Source organism: Lolium rigidum, chromosome 6 (genome assembly GCF_022539505.1).
Source record: "Lolium rigidum isolate FL_2022 chromosome 6, APGP_CSIRO_Lrig_0.1, whole genome shotgun sequence".
NCBI lineage: Eukaryota > Viridiplantae > Streptophyta > Magnoliopsida > Poales > Poaceae > Lolium > Lolium rigidum.
The window spans coordinates 264,786,935-264,799,139 of record NC_061513.1 but is presented as its reverse complement, the minus strand read 5'-3'; the positions used below and the strand labels follow the sequence as shown (position 1 = coordinate 264,799,139).

Sequence of the window (12,205 nt, the reverse complement as noted above, 5' to 3'; positions counted from 1 at the left end):
TTTTGCTTATTTGTTCGGTTGAATTCAAGTTAGCTCCTGAAACGGGTGGTAGATACTCGGAATATTGCTCAGGATTGCATTCAATTTAGGCATATTAGGAAGTCATGTTTCTGCAGGTGTTACTTTGTATACCCTAGAAAAACTGGATTGTTTATAGCTTTTACGCGCATGTATATGTAAATATATTTTCATACCATATAACGCCAAACAATCATTGGAAGTAGTATTATGGAACTCTGCAAAGGAAAGTTGCATGCACTCTGCATTCAAGCCACCTTATTTCACTGTGGGAGGTCCTTTGTTTGTTAGGCAGCAGATTAATCAAATCCAGCCTGGGATATACCAGTCCATAGTATTTCCAAATGCTTCATGGCAGACCTTTCACAAGAAACTGTCTCCACACTCATCACGTGCAATCATGACGCCATCCTGTGAATGGGTGGTTCACATTTCAGTACCTGTCATGGAAGCTGCATGCCCTTGACTGAATCAGCGAAAGCTTGGAAGTTACAGCGGCACTACAACAGCCACTACACAGCAGTCAGTATCCTTGTTCTCTGTAGAACCATTTAGAAACAGTGGTAAGGACTAACTTTTCTCGTCGATTATTGCAGACACAGCCTTCTTCATGTTTTTTGCAGGTACAACCACATAAACCTATTGATTCCTGCCCATGAAACCGAGTGGCTGAATCAGTCTTGCAGTAGAATATAGAGGTCAATCCACGAGCCGTACATGGTGCTTTATTTGTCATTGCAACATTGTTGTTCTCAACTCAGCTGTTGCTGCTTCTTGTATATTTGTCTTACTTGTTGATTCTGTGTTGACCTTACTATTTTGCAGACAAAGTTTTCTATCATCACTAAGAAGTGCGTCGATTTATCATATCTATTCTGAACAGGTATCACTATGAAGTATATATATGGTTAGATGTTGTATTCATTTTATACGCTTGCTTCCTTGTCCCTTATCCATCATGCGCTTTCTCTTGTCCCTTATCCATCATGTGCTTTCTCATTTTTATGCACCAATGGAGTTGGGTGTGTGATTGTGTCATTCTCCTGATTGCAGAGGCCTGGGATGTATCTTCATTGTCCAAATGGGAGTGGGGTTCTACAGTTTCTATTGCAATACTGTTTTAATGTTGTGTTAGCCTAAAGCATGCTTGGATATGGTGAACTCATTAGCATTCAGAAAGAAGATCGAGCTTCAAGACAATTAAAGGTGTTCCAATCTGATGAACATTACCCTGTTCATATATATTTGAGGCTGATGAACTTTAAAAGAATCATGAGAACAGCCGTGAACGGCAAAACAGCCGTCTATTCCCACTAAAAAATGGTGTGATGAGAAATAGTAACTTCAATGATATATGCATATACTGTTAGTAATTTTTATAATTCATTACGTGGACTACAATCTTTTTGATATGCTATAAAGTTTAACCATTGGGCATATTCTTATAGAAGGAGTCGTGAGCCATGAGCCGCAAACCCACGTAAGATGCCCACTTCAGAAACTTCAGGACTAATGCTCTCCCTACATATATTTACTGGCCTGTAAATGCCCACTTCAGAAACTTCAGAGACTTGCTAGACAGGTGCCATCCTGATTTTGACAATCATATAAAGAAGAGCAGGTTCACGTTAGCCTTCAGGACTGTCTGATGCATGGACCTGCCCATATCATAGACGGTGAGGACTGGATGTACCAAAGCAATTTTATTGATCAGTTTGTTTTGGGAGAGAATTTTTAAGAGCGGAATGGCATATGTGTCAAAGTTGTTTGGACTTTGTGATACGGAGGGTTGGCCCGATCTTTACGGATTGAGTGGGACAAATGCCAAACAAACATTCTGTCAACCAGCTCCTATAGTCCTGGTCCAAATCTCATGGATCTGTCTTGTTGATAATAAGGTAGGAACTATGAAGTCTTATAGTAGTACACAAAAAAGCACTTACAACAAAAGAAGAGGCTTTCTCCTTCTTTTCGAGCTTCCCCGCTGAAATCTTGTTTGTTAGTAGTTCCAGAAATTCCCTAAAAAAGTAGTTCAAGAAATTTCCTAAAATAGTAGTTCCAAAAATTGGCTTGGTGCTATGCAGAATCTTACAGAAAAAATGTTAGCCACATTTCCCTACCTTTGCCACCCTGTAGCTTCATTTTTGTTAGCCACACTTCCCAACTTTTGTCACCCTGTACCTGTAGCTTCATTTTTGTTTGCCACACCTGGTTCTGGTTCTGGTGGCCTGTGCACCTTCTGGTGCCTGCCCTGTGCCCTCAAGTACTTGAACGTGCGCGGATGGTACTTGCACTTGAATGTTGCCTTGGCAATCATCTCCTGTACCTCCTTGTTGGACGCTGATGGCAGTGCGCGAGACGACACTGGGCTCTGCTGTGCTAGCTTGTTTTCCTCGTCATAGATGGCCAGCAACTGCAGGGAGGTGTCGCTGGGTGCATGAGCCGGTGGACTCCATTTGGAGATGGATATTGAGAGAAGAGATTTCTTGATGGATCTGGATGCTTTGGAGATCTGGTGTGCTTTGTTGAAGTCTACGTTTGCCAGGGTTTAAAAGCTAGGGAGAGCGGCGAGTGATGGGTCATGTACAGTGGGAGACTAGCGAGAAATGAAACTTAAGTAATAAACACTGTGTAATGTTGTCTTGTTTTTTTTTCCGAAATGGGTTGCCCCAGTCTCTGCATCGCAATGATGCATACAGCCGCTGATGTTGTCTTGTAGGAGGGAAAGGTTGGGCAAGGTGACCTTTTTGTCTGTGTGCTTGTTGTGTGGGTGTGCATGTAAGTGCTGATAGTCCTCTGCTATTCTTAGCACAAGTAAATGCTGCTTACACATTTAGAGCACATTAACTTCACCTTGATATCATATTGACATGACACCTCTAGGCCCTACCTCAGCTCAAGTTTATGTTTTCTATTTAATTGTTATCTTTCTGCCATGACACAGGACATTGAGTCTATATCACACATTGGACAGGAGGCAGTTATAGTTGATTGTTATCAACGCCCAGCTCCAACATATCTGGAACAGCTCAAGCAAGTTTCTAGTTTCTACAAAATTCATAGTGTTGGTTGTGAGCTCTCTAGACCCCAGTTAAGGTAACTATCAACAACTCTGCTTTCTACGGTTGAACAAGCGTGGCAAATCTTGCTATTTTTCAGGATAATGTCCCTGAGCTAATTTATTCTTAAACCCCTAAATCCTAGTGATGTCCTCACAAAATGGAAATCGATCAGAGAAGAAGAAAATTGGATCAAGTTAAGGAGCTACAGCGTTTGCTGATCATAGCTAGAATCTCCAGTCACTCGCTCCATGTCTCCATTAATTCATTGATCCTCCGTCATCACTGAGGGGAAGCAGCTCGCGCTATGCTAGGGCTTGAGACGGGTCTTCTGCCAACGGTGGCGTCGCCGCCTTGCCTTTGGCGGCGAGGCCTGGCGCGCCCTGGCGGTGGCATGGCTGGCGGTCGAGGCGTCGCCGTCCTCGCTAAGGCGGTACATCTCCAAGATGCGTCTGTCAGAGTTGGAGTGTTGCTGAAGGGAGAAGGTGGGGTTGTTCGCTGGCTGGTACTCGAGGAGTAGCCACCGGTCCTGAACCGCATGCCGTACGCGTTGCACAACGTGCAAGGCCTGTCCGCCCCCAGCCGCTACTGCGGTGTCTCCTCGGATGCACTCTGCCAGTCTGCTGCCTGGCAGTGTGGGAGCTAGGCTCCACGGTGTCGTCTCCCACCCCGCTGTAGCCCCTTTGTCGCGTGCGCCGGGTCGCCACCACCATCTTCCCCGCTGACGGGAACATGGTCTTCCCCCCTGTCCCCCCCGCTGCCAAGCGGCAGGGCGGCGGTCACCTCCAATCCCTGCCACGGCAGATGGTCAGTACATGGACCTGTTAGCTTTACTTAATTCAGGAGAGAGATAATAACAGTTACGCTGGCACTGCTGATGCCCTTGAGATATCAAAATTAAGTTTTGAACATTGTATTCCAGAAATTCCCTAAAAAAGTGGTCCCAGAAATTGGCGTTGTACGATGTAAAATCTTACACAAAAAATGTTTGTCACACCTCCCCAACTTTTTGCGCCCTGTAGCTCCACTTTTGTTAGCCACACTTCCGAACTTTTGCCACCCTTTAGCTTCATTTTGGTAGCCGCACGTGGTTCAGTGGTTCTGGTGGACCTGGCGCAGGTGCCTCTGCAATTTCTGGTGCCTGCCCCATGCCCGCACTGACATGAATGTGCGCGGGCACTACCTGCAGTTGAACGCTGCCTCAGGGATCATCTCCTGCACCTCGTTCTCGTTGGAAGCCGATGACGGTGCGCGAGATGATGTTGTGCTCTTCCGCGCTAGCTTGTTTCCTTGTCACGGATGGCCAGCGACTGCAGGGTCGTGTAGGCGGTGCATGAGCTGGCCGACTCTGTTTAAAGATGGAGATCAGGAGAAGAGGTTCCTTGATAGATCTGGATGGTTTGGATCTTGTGTGCTTTGTTTGATGTCTATAGTGTCCAGGGTTGTAATAGCTAGGGAGCCCGACAACGGATGGGTCATGTACAGCGGCAGACTACCTAAATCTTTTTTTTCTTCCGAAATGGACTAGCTAGACATCAAATTAAAGTAATAAAACACTTTTGGGCAAGGCGGTTTTTTGTCATGTGCTTTTTAAGGGAGTGTCTTGTAAGCAAAAATGGGTGGTGTGGGTGTGTGTAGCCATTTAGTGGTCTCTGCCCATGGGAACACTTCGTTGTTCGACAACCACTCCAGTTCCTCCTTCCTCGTGGCCGCCACCTCCAATCCCTGCAAGGGAAAGCACACTTTTCAGCTCCTCTATCAAACTTCAAACCATAGCCATGATCCGTACATGAACCTGTTAGCTTTACTTAATTCTGGAGAGAAGCACAATAGCAGTTACGCTGAAACTGTTGATGTCCTTGAGATGTCAAAATTAAGTTTTGCACATCATATTGCATACGAGCAGAAAGCATATTCCTCAAAATTTCTGGAGCATGGATTCCTGCTTACATTTCACAAGTGCAACTAGGTAGATATTGTTCCATACTGCTTTCAAATTCATCCATCCTCAGGAAAACTGATAGAGTTGAAGCAATTTGTGACATTAACTGGTCTCTTCAAAGGTTTACTGTGCAACTATTCATGCTTGCAATCTACATTACACATAATTGTTTCTGCAAAGATATTGACATTGTTACTGACTTTGATCTGTTATTGTCGTTATGTAACAGTGCTGTAATTGCCCTTATCTCCTTGAATGTCTGGAAACTTCACTTGTCAAAAATCCCGATATGACTAATGCAACTAGCCAACTACTGCTTCTTGACAAAATTCTTCAAGAGATCAGCAACAAGAGGTTAAGAGTCATTGTTCCTTTTCAGGTGAGATACTCTTGGCGTTGTGATTCTAAGTTTATCAGTCATTAGACTTTTACTTCTGCAAGTATAATATGTACTCAATAGTTGATCTCAGTATTTATTTTATGTGATACACACTTGAACCATTTTCTGTCGCTGGCACATAATCACTCTTTCACATACTGGTCTGAACATGCCCCCTCAAGTATTAATTATGGTTCTCATTTTTTTCCAGTGATTTTCTCGATGCTCTTCTTTAATCAGTTACTTTGAGGGCCCACCTTAATTTTCTCAGCTCAGCATGATCTTAAACATTTTTGTTTTTGTTTTGCGGCAGTCTGGTGGAGTAGGTGCAAACCCAATGGGTGATATTCTGAAAGATGTCGCGCGTCCCAGATTTGGTCCCAGAGTCATATGAATGTGTTAAATGTGGTGCAGTGATGCCAAATAAAACTGGCGACAATTAATATGTTCACTGACAAGACCATGGGGAGATTTGTTTTTCAGTTTGACTCCTTCAAAAGGCATCTAATTTGTTGCGAACCAAACATGAATAGTTTCTCATATCTTAGCTGTCAAAGATTTATGATTGTTTTGAACAAATATACACCGAGAAGTTCGACCAAATACTTTGTAAACCGACATCTATCTAGAAGCACATGTTGAAGTATCAAGCTATAGCGATAGAGTATATCTTGCAGTAGCCATTGCTCTCCTCAATAAGGGTGACTTCTTTTGGGCTTATAGAGCAGTTTCTAGGTGGCAAACCGCTGAAGCCCAAAAGATCAGCCCAATTTCTGCCCAGCTTCCTCCCACCGTGAAGCCCATTTTCTGTACGTAGCGAGAAACTGGTTTCTAGGAGTTTCCCGAGCTTCTCCAGCCCGAATCGACGAGCGAGACCGTCACGCCTAGCCCCGCATCGCTCGAACCCCCACCTCCCGCATCGCTCGACCCCCACCTCCAACTTTAGAATGCGATCATAATTTCTCTTTGTGCGCTTGTTAAAATTGTCAACCAAATTTTTGTAACCAAGTGCATTCAAAACTTGCACGGGGCGATTATTGGCATTCACTTCCTCGATGCACACATCAAGAAAAACACGGTGAGCAACAGCATCAAGAAAAATACGGGGCGATTATGATCGCATTCTAAAGTTGGAGGTGGGGGTCGAGCGATGCGGGAGGTGGGGGTTCGAGCGATGCGGGGCTGGGGGTGACGGTCTCGCTCGTCGATTCGGGCTGGAGAAGCTCGGGAAACTCCTAGAAACTGGTCGAGACCAGTTTCTCGCTATGTACAAAAAATGGGCTTCACGGTGGGAGGAAGCTGGGCAGAAATTGGGCTGATCTTTTGGGCTTCAGCGGTTTGCCACCTACAAACTGCTTGAAGTCACCCTTTCTGCTCACCGAAACACAGAAGCCGGCTTATGCATAAGCATAAGCCCAAAAGAAGTCACCCTATATATGGTTGTGGGACGGTGCATGGTGTCTGCCTCCACCGTCCTGCCCGAACGATTGGCTCCTTGAAGCGGATACGATCGAATGACCAAAATAAGTGTGCAAGTAACAATTCTGAAAGGTCACACTCATTATGGATGAAGTGTTATTTTAGAGTTTGTAACAAAGTTACCCACAAATAAAAGCTCCAAAATATACAGTGTATGTGTATCCCTATCAAAAGTTAATGAGTGGTGAGTTTTATTCAATAAGCATTACTCTCATAGGTGAAAAGGAGGGATCGTCCATGCTTGTTGGGGACCCATCTGTATTTTGGTTGAATGTATTGGATGGAAAATCTCTTGTTGGAGCTATATATCTGAGCTACCACAACCAATCAGTCAATACAATGTTCCAGAACATGAAAAATCCATTCCAAGTTGCCCCCAAAGAAACTGGTGAAGCCGTACGTGTCAGTCACAGAACGAAACAACGAAGACAATGTTCATGTATCAGTCACACACCAGAGTGTCAATCGGACAACCAAGATTGTCTTTTGTCAGTTGCACATAAAACAAAATTGCCAGTTGTGGAGAAAACAATTGATTTAGTTGATGTTTTTTTTTTGTTTTAGAGGAAATGATATCCTACATTTCTCCTATAAATGTTGCAAGACTACCCAGCCATCTAGGGGGTCTGAGAGGGGCAAATCAATCTGGTTCGTTCGTTTCACCAGCCATAATCCCACTTTTCACCACAGCCGTCGGATGTGGTAGTTTTTTTTCCACCTTTTGCTGCTCATTCTGAGTGCATGACGCCTGGGCCCGTGCGTTCTTGGGGCCGCTCGTCTGAGACAGCGAGCGTCCGTGCTCGCGTCCGCGAGAAAACCAAAAATGGTGAAACCCTAGCCAACCAGGAGTCTCCCTCCTCCCCAATCCGCCTACTCTTCTCCTCGAATCCCCGCTCCCCTCCTCCCGATTTTTCGAGCTCGGCGGCACGGAGGGAGAGCGGCGGGCGAGAGCGGCGGGCGAGAGCGGCGTCCGGAGGAGGCCATCTGCGCGGGTGGCGAGGGGATTGAGGCGGCGGCTGGCCGGCTCAGAGGTCGAGCTCGCGCTGTCTCGCCCTCCTGGCCGCGTATGCGGGTACAACGGCGGCGGCTGCTTCGGGAGAGGAGGATGCGGCGGTGGTCCTCGTGGTGGAGAGCTCCATGCCGCTCCTCCGTCGCCTAGATGCGGTGGGAGCAGGAGGGCGACTTGGTTGGCGGCCGGCCTCCTCACCCAGAGGAGTGGGACGAGGGTCGTGGCGGCGGCGCCGGGAGGCCGCGTGAAGCAGCAAGAGGTTGAGGTCGAGGCAGCAGCGGAGGTGATGGCCTCGGTGGACGCTAAGGAGGAGGCGCGGCTGGCCGAGGTCGTGAACTGAAGCTTCAGCAGCCTCCTCTCAATTTGCCTCCTCGCGCGGACGGAAGCACCCGTGATGGCAGGGAGCTGCTGCGGAGGCCCACTCGAGGAGACGACAGATGGTGCACGGCTCTCTCCATCTCATCTTGTCCTCTCCTCTCTCACGTATTTGGCTCTGAGCAGATGTGACCGTCGGTGGGGAGGAGGCGAGCAAGCAGGGCGACGAGGGAGGAGCAGCCTCACCGGCTCGGTCTGTGGATTCGGCGCCGGCAGATTGCTCCACGAGTAAGGCCCTCCTCTTCCTCTAAATGCATCTTCCTTCTTCCAATTCCCTCTCTCACTTTCTCTCTCTGTCTATGTGTGGATCTGGTGGTTGAGTTACTACTTCTGGTAATCATCTCTGCTTATTCATGTTTTTAATTTCATACCTACATGCCATGAATTGAGTTTATGGTTCCCCTTGAATCTGACCAGAATTGGCAGCCTGCTGCAGAGCGGGGAAGTATGCCATGAATTGAGGAAGGAGGCCGGGTGTCCCCACCTCAACGGGAGGAGGAGGAGGCCATGCGGCGGGATTGAGGCCATGGGAAGCAAGAAAACCAGAAAAACGCCCAAAACTATTGGTGAGTACCTACTTCCCCTTCGATTTCTTGACCCCACCATTATTGTTGGTATGGTTTCCACGAATCCAAGTTGCACCTTTTTGCTTTTCGTTTCTTAGGTTCTCAGGCTGCTCCCGATGCCTTATATATAGATTTTGGAGTCGGATCATCTTGAAAGTAAATTGCCCATGGTCCCTTGACTTCAGTAGCATGGGTCTCATATACTCATATTTAACAAACTATGGTTGTACATGCAGGACCATCTTACTGGCTCTTGTACATATAAGAAGATTAGCTTTAGGGCTTTGACATGCTTATCTTAAATATTATGAATATTCAACGCACGAGGCCATCAGTATGACACTCATTCTTCTATCTGTACACCAGATTGGTCTTCTAGAATCCACTACTGCAGTGAGCTGTGGAAAAGGGGACTCGAGCAAACTTTCAGAGTACAATGTAGATCTTGCAATAACTCTATTCTACTCATTCCCCTACAACATTGGACAGGTATTTTCTCCAGATATTGTACGCGCCACGAGTCAGTCATGAGATTTAAACCTTGTTCTTATTTTTCTTCTAGATAGCGTACTTTGTGGCTAATCTTTCAGGCTTAAAGAGAAAATTCTTTTGAGGTGCTTATGTCTGTTGTCATGACAAAATTGGATCGTTTGGTGCAGATTTCAAAGAAATGGAAGGTCTACTCGACAAGCTCCTTGTGCTCAAGCTGTGAAGTGGTTCATATTGCAACCAGGTGATGCTTTGTAACCTGCCAATATCCGCTCCTAAATTATCACATCATGTTAGCTGTTTAGAAGTGCCAATATCCAGGCGGTTCATTTGTTCCGATTTCTCATCGGCTGAAGCTTTTGTTACAAAAAATAGCCAAAGCAATGTACTAGACCTGAAGATTTGGATAATTTGTTTCTTCAGAAATACATTTGGTGCTTTGGATTGTGAATAGTGGATTTTAAACCATTTCTCCCAAATTTGTACAACTTGCAAAGTAATACCTATTATTTAAGATCGATGAGTGTCTGCATAAATCATTATAGATTTCAGGTTAGCTTAGTGGATCTTTTCTACCAGTGTTAAAAGAATGCAAGGGGTTAGCTTGGTGGCGGCTGTTGATTGCTCTTGTGTCAGCACAATGCCCATGTACGCTTGTTTGCTTCACGAGTACTACTTAATCAGAGCTAGCTAACTGGGAGATCCCTTGATGCTAGCTTTGTTGTGTGCAGGTTCCACCATCCACCTAGCTAGCTTGTGTGTGAGCTCTCAGTGACAGGCAGTTTGATCCCTCATTGAGCTTGTGCCTGTATATTAGTGATGGAGACTCGCAAAGGTTAAATACAAATATCTAAGATGGGTTATATTTACAACCCTCAGTGGTTTACTCTCTGACCTTGTGGTTTTAGGATGATTTATGTGTAAGGAATATAACCAATGTTCTTGCATCAAACTCCCAAGCTTAACCAGAATCTGTGTGCTATTTGTTGGTAGCCTAATATGTCCACTCCATATCAGTACCTCATTGTATGGTTCTTCAGTTACCATTGATGCAGCGAGTGGTTTCTAATAAATTTGTATTGATAGCTACCTCTATGTAATCTTGCTGGCAGAAAATAATTCAAACTTGACTTAGCATGTTTTAAATGGGAAATCTATCTGTCTACAGAATGCATCATATGCTGACTGCCGAGTAAGATTTCAGTATGCTTAGGAAAAACACACAACCTACAAATTTTGGATGTTTGATTGAAATGATTTTGCGGAGCAAGTTAGTAGTCCATTGTCCAAATAATAAGGTTTCACTTCTCTTGGTGCACATGAAATCTAAGAAGGGAAATATGATGCTTAGTTCCGGTTTATTTTGACTCTTTACTTCACTGTTAGCTCCCGCGCATGTACCAGCAGTATGTCTACCAATTGGCCACATATGGAAGTAATTAAAATGCGTTGATGATTTGATTAATTAACTATTTTGTGTGCCTGTTGGCTTATCTATTTGCCCTGTATTATTTGTGCGTCCAATAGATTATGTCCATCCTACTATGAGCTTTTATTATTATTATTCATCTTTGCGTATCTGTTTCCAATGCATGCTATTTTCTGCCTTTGTGTTGATAACAATGATTCTGTGTGCGTGGTGGTGGGTGAAAACCCTAGATCGACCCGGTGGTGCAAAAATCCCCCAACCCTCGTTCTCCTTGTTTGCCCGTGTGTGGCGGCGACGACGGCGTGCGGGAGGAGGAGGGAGGCAGAGCTGCGCCGGCCTCCCTAGGTGAAGAAAAGGAGGCTGGGGCGCAGCGTGGAGGTGGCGGCCGTCCCGGCTCTGGATGCGAGGCGCGCGATGCATCGCGGGTTGAGGGAGCGGTGATGGGCTGGCGGCGGCGACGATCTCTCCACCTTGCCGGCGTCGCGCCTCCTCGTCTCCGACCCCGAGAACCAACCCGCATCGGCAGCGGCAGGTCGCTGCTGGTCACAGGGAGACGACACACCGGAGGGGGATTTGGCTGTGTTGCCTGGCGGAGATGATGCAGAGGCGGAGGAGATGAATCCTCCAGCCGACGACCCACGGTGGAGTCTTGGCCGCAGAGGTCGCGGACGCCTTCCCGTCCTTGAGCCATCTCCCCTCCGTGGTTGGCGGCGCAGAGCAGAGTGACGAGCCGCAGGAGCTCGCCGGGCGTCTGCTCGCCACCTGCGGGGGGCACGGTCCCGTCCCCCAGTTCTCCGTCAGGCAGGTACTCTCATGCTTCCTCTCCTGGTCTCCCCTTAATCTTGGTCTGCCCTTAATTTTTTTGCTGCTACTACTCGTGTTCTTGTTTGTTGATTTGGGCTACAGCTTGCCTCAAGTCCTCGCTTGTTCTAGGACTTCATCTTCCGTGCTTGATTGAGCTCCTTCGAGTCCCACTTCAGATTAGTATTGCAATCCATAAGACCTTAGATGACCGACCACACACACAGAGCGTAGTATATTCAATCAACAGTTGTCTACTTTGCATTTTTGAGCTGCTAACAAAGAAATGCATTACTCTGTTGCTGGCAGCATGTGACGCCGTAATCCGACGATGAAGGAGAGGAGCTCTCTATGTGATAGTGCAGCAGATGGAAATTGGGTTTCCAAATACAAAAGGAAGCGAAGCAAGTTAACAGCAGCTAGCTCATCAAATGAGCATGAGGCTGCATCACCAACGCCGGACTCTCTCATGAACAATGGTTCCATAAAGAAGAGGTCCAAGCATGACGCTGGCATTTCTACGTCGATCAAGAAGATACGAGGGCATGATGGGGTGAATTCCTATCTTTTCTTTAGTTGACGTATTAGTCAATCTTGTGGATATTGTTTGCGATCTACTTTCTCCATCCATTCATATTTATAAGACCTATATTAACCAG

At 46.3% G+C, this 12,205-nt stretch overlaps 1 long non-coding RNA gene across 2 annotated transcripts; it reads left to right on the top strand.

Moving 5' to 3' along the window:
- The first annotated feature begins 1,030 nt into the window (after positions 1 to 1,030).
- LOC124665493 lies at positions 1,031 to 6,044 on the top strand. 2 transcript variants are annotated; one of them, XR_006990583.1, is made up of 4 exons: positions 1,031 to 1,224; positions 2,963 to 3,114; positions 5,249 to 5,398; positions 5,712 to 6,044. It is a non-coding gene; the product is annotated as an uncharacterized LOC124665493 (long non-coding RNA). The 2 variants fall into 2 exon arrangements; XR_006990582.1 differs by lacking the exon at positions 1,031 to 1,224 and having other exon boundaries at positions 2,273 to 3,114.
- Positions 6,045 to 12,205: the final 6,161 nt, after the last annotated feature.